Source organism: Neodiprion virginianus, chromosome 2 (assembly GCF_021901495.1).
Source record: "Neodiprion virginianus isolate iyNeoVirg1 chromosome 2, iyNeoVirg1.1, whole genome shotgun sequence".
NCBI lineage: Eukaryota > Metazoa > Arthropoda > Insecta > Hymenoptera > Diprionidae > Neodiprion > Neodiprion virginianus.
Window position 1 is genome coordinate 39,799,206 of NC_060878.1, and position 7,233 is coordinate 39,806,438.

The window sequence follows — 7,233 nt, forward strand, 5'->3', positions numbered from 1 at the left end:
ATAATTCTTACTGAACTGCTACGTCTTTCTTTAGCTGTCCGCTGCTCTTACGGTGACGCTTCGTCACGAAGGGGTTGTTGAGGTGGGTAGGTATGCAATATATAGAGCAATCGGAGCGTACGAATAGATTGGATTTTTATCTGACCCTCGCAATAGAGTCTAGAATTATAAGTTGTTTCCATTTGCGTTAAAACGGCTAACCTTGGTAGCTACTTCCGTTGTATGGCATAGACCGATGCCCACCGAGCACGAAAACTTTCTTATCATATATCACGTACATACGTTCATCTACACACATACACACATACATATACATATACTTATATGATACACGTTGAGAAGAGTGAGGGACTGTTCCAATTTCGCACACGTATAGACTCTATTTTGTTTACCTGATGATTTAGTTACCGTTCCCCTTTATTTTTACTTCGCGTCACGAGTCGCTGAGCCTGCAAAGTTGCGCAGACACCTTGCTGTATAAAAAATAAAGAAAGTTTATATGGGGGTTAAGAATAAAAAACAACATGAAAAAAATATTAATTAATCGGGAAGTAAGCGGACGGTCTTTTGTTCGAGCAAACTTTCATATCATATACATATATATAAATAATAAACCTTGCATGCGAATTAATTCATACGCACTCGTACCCTGCGATCTCCGTGCATTATTAAAACCAACCGGTATGTGACTGTGTGCGAGAACGCAGCGTACATGTGGATCCTCTAATTAAACCAACTTGGATGCGATATATTTTTAATACATTTAGTCACCGCTTGATGGCGAATGAAGGAGAGGAAAAAAATTTTGAATAAGAAAAAACCGTATTTTAAAAAAGTATAACGCGTGATACTGAAGCGTCGGTAGACAGTAAAGGTTCCAGTTGTTTGGGCTTGTTCCGAAGAATATTCTGTCTCTTTTTTCGCCCGCTTTTCGTGATCGTAGCTTAGGACTGGGAGAAGGTTGACACAGATTACTACTGGTTGATACCGAAGAATCCTCCGTCATTCATTCTATTGAAGAGAGATTGAGGCTAGCTAAATCAAATAAAGAGAGCGATCGATTTGATATCAATAGTGAAGCAGTTTTCACTTATTTTGTGGAGAGACATGTAAATGATTGAAAAAGGAAAAGCTCAGTGCCAGATTAACAAATATAAATCAAAATAAAATTGTACTGGCAAATTGAAATAATAATGAAATTTAATGTTTATAAACGAAGCGTTTTAAGCCCGTGTAAAGAGAATTTTGGGATCTAATTCGACTCGTTCGGACGCAACTGACCAGAGGTGCTCGTGCTTGTGCTTCTATGATATCTTGAATACCGAAGATTTTATTATTGCATCACATGCGTGTTTCTAGAGGAAGGAAACTTCGCAGTCTGTTTTGCCACACAACTTCGAGTTGCTGTTTTTCTATTACCCGTGAGTTTGGCTAATGCCCATTTATTTGTGTTAGATCCATCGATACATGAATTTTCGATTGAGGGTTACCATTATCAAGATAATACATTAGTGATAAACTGTTGGCTCTACGTGTATGATATGAATACAATATTAAATTAGAAATAGTATGTTAGTCAATTTGTTTTAAAAGTAAGTTACATTTTCACCTGATTAATTTTGTTAGATAATTAACCGTATTGTTGAGATTAGGGATTCAGCCTAAAAATTTTGGATCCTGGCAGATCCGTTACAGCATACTTCGACGTTCGTTAGTTTTTTTTTTCGTTGTTGCACATTTATCATACGATGGGAACGATCATGATACAAGAGTCTTTGCTTGCGCCTGATAGTTGCTGTTCTGCATTCCTTACAACTTTGGTAATGTAAATGTAACTGTCTTAAGTATGAGTTTCTTTAAGCAAAAGGTACAATAACGCATTGACCATTCCTATAACCTAAAAAAATTAAATATTGGTTGTTTCCAATAGTTTCATTTTCTCATTTTAGCAGACATCTGCAAGTAACACTTTGAGTGTATGGTGCAAGAATAGAGACACTTGTGAGGAAGTAATTGCATGTCTCAGAGTCGACTAATCATTCACCGTTATCATGGTATTAATTGTTTATTTTAAGTAAACTCACCGATGCTGCAATTACGGCATTCTTCGAGGGAAAAACCAATTCTACAACTCGATTGGAACTGTTTAAGGTAGTTTCTATGAGAATGCTAATTGATGCTGCCAGGGGCAATACGAATCCGATCACATGGTAGAGTACGTCTTGCAACTGGAAATTATAGGATCAATGCTGGTGTGTGAAGTTTCATTGTGCAGTGGAATAATTTCACGTAATGAGGACCACAAATGGATTCCGTTAATTCCATCTTGGATGAACTTACGTAGTCACCCTTTGATATTATCAAGCTGATTGAAAAGGACGCGATACATGATACTAGAAGAATGAAAGATGCGACCATGAATGTTGTCGTCATGAGGAAAAAAAACATGCTGCACGGTCTTGTCACTATGAAACTAGTCACAATCCCCAGCACGGGAATGTTGGCGGCGTAAGCACTTGGTTTGAAATCCTTGACAATGAGCCCATATTGGTTGACACTGCTGGCAATGCTACCAAAACTATCAGGGAAATCTTCACTGAAACCGTTGAAATAGTAGTTAAGTGCACCGCCAGGTATTTACAGTTTGGCGTAAACGTCATCAATTATATTGCCAATTGTATTCTGAGCGTATCCAATGATCCCAACGCAGACGATGCCCAGCACCTGAAATTGAGCGCGTAAACTGCAGGTGAGTTCATGTACGAGTATGGTCAGCCATGGCCTAAGAATTGCTCAAAAACTTATGCCGTCGTCGTATATGATGTACCGAAGTCTGGTCCACCATGTTTAAGTACTAAATCCGTAGGCTCCAGTTTGTGTATGACCGTTAAGAGAAAATCAGCAAAAGAGGGCTAACTCTTACCAAATTTTGCATGGTATTACAATAATTTGCACACAATATATTTAAGTTAGAGCAACCTTATAGCAAGCAGAACGTCTTACGCAACGGTCAGATTTTAACTCACTGACTTATCGCGATGTCCTTATCGAGAACCGCCAACCGCGTGAAACGCTAGACAGGAACCGACTTTTCTAGCAGTTTTCCGTCTTATTAAAAAATTAATGAACACGACTCACAAGGATGATGAAATACTTGACTATGCGAAGTTATACCGCGCAGTGAATAATTTATTTATCGATACATGCTGAAGTACTCACAACTTCCAGTAATCAGAGAATTCCAGGAAGAGTTTTTAGGTAATTAGTTGTCGGGTTGATCGTTGGGCCACTGATGGTGAACATGGTGTTTGGTTGTATGGTGACGGGATGAGACATGGTATCGACTTGTTGCAGGAATCCCTGAAAACCAATATAAAAGCTTAACGATCGTCGTGCAGAAATCTTAACTCGCAATGAAAATTGCACTCTTTTAGAATATAAGTCAGTGTTAATAGTATGCATTTTGGAATTAATTAGTATCATCTTAAGCAAAAATTATCAAAAATTCAAAAGAATTTAGGTGAAAAACTTATTTTTAATTAAATTATCCGTAAATTGAGTATGCCAGTAACTGTATATTATCAAGTATTTTTATGTGTATCATTTGTAATTTTGTTCCATAATTATGTCAAACTGTTGTAAAAAAGATCAAGCTTCAATATGAATATTCAAAGGTCGCTCGAAAATATTCAATGTATTATAGTACCTGATCCAGAACATTAAAAATTCTTGTTTGTAAAAAAATTGGGGAGTGCTCGTCAAATGTAATAAAAACAATAATCTTCGTACGAGGCGCAAAAAAACAGTTTGTTTATTACGCGTTGAACCAGAGTATGCAGCACTCTTTTGGGATAAAGAAAATCTTTTTTTAATATTTCAAAAACAAATGATATTCCAGATAAAGGCCATTTGCTCCGTAACATAAATTTGTCTTATCACATACATATATTGATAGATAATCAATGATTTATTCAATACAAGTAGAATTAAAGGATGCAGTTATTTGGTAAATATGGTCAGGACTTACTTTGTCGTAGCAGATATATAAGCGAGATCGGCACGTTGAGTCCGCTATAACAAAACTACAGTGATATCGGGCGATGATATATTTCAGTGTACAACTGTCGTACAAGTCAGAGTGAGAGAGGTGGGGAGGTGCTCGAATATAAACCGGTAAGCGGTAAAAGGGGAGGGGGGTTATTTAAAAAAAAAAAAAAACTGGCATTGGGCGGAAAAATTACGTATTCATTATTTCACAACGATTATATACCGAGTCAGTGTTTGCCTCAAGTCGCAAAATTCTTGGAACCTAATCCGAAAAATTTTTTCCACGACTTTTTATACTGGGTTTCAAATCGCCAGATTGGCCCAACAGAACTTGAATTCATGTTTATCTTTCTTTGATGTGGGCACAAAGAAGCTCGAGTATGATTCTGACACAGTACGTACACACCTTTCAAAAGTACACGGAAAAAAAAATTCTGTTCGGCGAGCTGTATTCTACAGCTCCAGTAACTATACGCACTCTACGGTCTATCTTGTAGTTACAGCAACTATATATTAGTCAGCTCTGATAGCTGCAAGTTGTTCAGCTCTCACAGCTGAATGGTTTTGCTCTAAGAGCTGTAAGTTGCGCTGTGCTCTGGTGCGTTGACATATTTCATAACCTTCAAATTTCATGAGTATGATTTAAATACAGTTGATAGATAATTGTTTAAATAGTCCATTCAAATATGTAAATGACACTGAATAAATAATGATAATAATGATGAAAAATAATACTAATAGCAATATAATTGTACTATTTAATAATAAGCGCTGTGAGCGGAGCCGAAAAATTCTGGTCTAGCTCTTCGAACGAAGCTGTTTAGCTGAGAGAGCTGAACAACGTACAGCTATGACGGCTGACTATCAGTCAGTTATACGAACCATGCAGTGCTCTTCCAATAACAGAACGTTTAGTTCGACGAACTGTTTACAAGTAACTATCTAATATTTAGTTCCACGAGCTGAATTTTTTTTTCCGTGTATATAAATGATCTGACAATTCGATGCTGGTATTATTATATTCTTCCGGAATATCTCCAAGCCGTGATCAAGTTTTTATTTCCTGTTTTCTATCCTTTCTTTAACTCTCTTCCTTTTTCATTTCAATTTGGTTAATTTAGTAAAATTTTGTTAGTTTCGTTAGCAGAGCGAGACGGGAAGCGGAGCGAAGGCGCAGTGAAGGAGCTCACAGGGACCGTTCCTTGGGCTCAGTTCATATCTTAATGAGCCCTTGTCGTTTAAACTTTGCTCACTCCACTCGGCGGGGTGCAAATCAGCCCCACGATCCTCCTTAAACCCTTTAATTAGTAGCCATAAATTATGGCAATATAGGTTGATAATGCCTTTTGTGGTTAATTTATGTCTCCAACTGTTCTCTCCGCGATCTAGGGGATAAAGGAGCGAATAAAATATCATACGATTTCTGCCTACCAACTGCCGGCTGGGACTTAAGGTACCGAACCCTGCCGACAACCCTAAGAAAAGAAGGCCAATTAGTGCCTACTTTATTGTGTATCTGCTTCAGCTTTTTGATCAGTCAACTAATCCAGACGGATTCTCGTTTGGGTGAATTTTGTTTCCTTGTTTCAGTATTCAGTATCGATTGCAAGCGAAAAGCTTGAACGCGAGAATCACCGTCGGACGAAACCTTGAACAATTTTTATTGGTTACACAGTCTGAGTTACTCTGGGATTAGTTTATCCTTCGTATTTGTTGGATTGAATCTATTTTAGGGTTTGAGAAGCAGCATTGATCAAAAGTGAAGAATTGATGACGACGTACTCGAGAGATGAATAGCCTCAGTATTTGACGGTTTGTTATCAATTTAAATTCCGCATACTTATAACATTATTTTCACAGGCTATTTGTTATATTCCTTCAGATTCCAGAAGTTTCGGTTTGCTGCAACTGGTAAATCCACACGTCCTAATTGATGTTGGTGTCCAAGTTGAGGAGAGCGGCGCTAGATGGCAGAAGCATGCAAAAGCTCGTCCTCCACTTTCTCGTTAGAAATAACGATACTCGTTACCTGAAGACGGATTCATTTTGCAATCGAATTACATACACCGACTGTCTGGAATAAATTAACTGAATGCATGCTTGTTAAATTTTCTTTTCTTTCCGCCACTATTACGTTACTCGGCATACTTCCGAGAGGAATGAATCGAGGTGTTGCAAAGGCGTCGTAATGGACGCGCGATTATTACTGCTTCGGTACCCAGCGCGCCTCGATCCGGTGGATAAAGCTATTTCGATTTCGCGATAAACTTTGTAAGAGGAAGCTTTGACGCAAATCTCACGTGCCGGCACTATCATTAGTTGGACAAGTAATATACATAAAGCTTTATCGGCCGCCGGGCTTATATAGAAACTTTGCTGATTGTATTGCGCAACGATAACCGTCCCCAATTGTCCCCTCCAATCCCGGAAGCTCCTCCTCTGATCTATCACCCTTTCCCACTTTCCGGACGAAGGTGAATTCACTTCGAAGGTTCTGCTCGTTGCCTCGGAGTCGTCGGATCCTTTTCAAGCTCGACCGAGCTTCTGTCGAATTTCTTAGACGGACGCGTGATAAACCCGACTAGCACCGTAAATTTCGAACCGTTCTACCGAAGGAACTTGAGCTTTCGCGGCGTACAATGCCTAGCAGGTTCTATCCGGTAGGTTAATTAATTGATACGTCTGAGCTTAGCAGGCGAGACACAGAGAGATCTCAAGTCGACGGTGTCACGCCTCGGGCCTTCGGCTGCTTATGAGTGGTTCTTGGTGCTGAAGTTCCTTTGAGATGTTTGCTTGCGCGGCGAAGCCAAGATTGAAGGAAGTCCCTTCGTCAAGGTCGGTTACTGCCACGTCAGTTTCTCACTCTCTTCAGGACCTATGCTATCTTTGTGTTGGCTAAATTATGCAACCCTAGGTGGTTATTGTCTTTTTGTTCAATTCCAAAACCATCTTCAAGTTCAAGATTCATGAATGTCAATCATTTGTTCATCGGATCAAAGTATTCGAATTAGCATCACGCATTCTTCGAACGTGTGATTTCACAGCGAAATTACAATTGACTTCCGAACAAGTCCTGTACTGAACTTTACGTTGTGTCAATCATCCGATCGCATCATCTGCGTCTTGTCTGTAGGTGAACAACCTATTTCACCCGATTACCCACAATATGTTTTCACACTTTCAACT

At 38.9% G+C, this 7,233-nt stretch overlaps 1 long non-coding RNA gene across 1 annotated transcript; it reads right to left on the minus strand.

Moving 5' to 3' along the window:
- Window positions 1-1,861: 1,861 nt before the first annotated feature.
- On the minus strand, window positions 1,862-4,079 carry LOC124297118 (uncharacterized). The gene is made up of 5 exons (XR_006906536.1): window positions 4,028-4,079; window positions 3,220-3,360; window positions 2,341-2,724; window positions 2,085-2,228; window positions 1,862-1,897 (listed from the first exon to the last, which is right to left on the minus strand). It is a non-coding gene; the product is annotated as an uncharacterized LOC124297118 (long non-coding RNA).
- Between the last annotated feature and the right edge of the window lie 3,154 nt (window positions 4,080-7,233).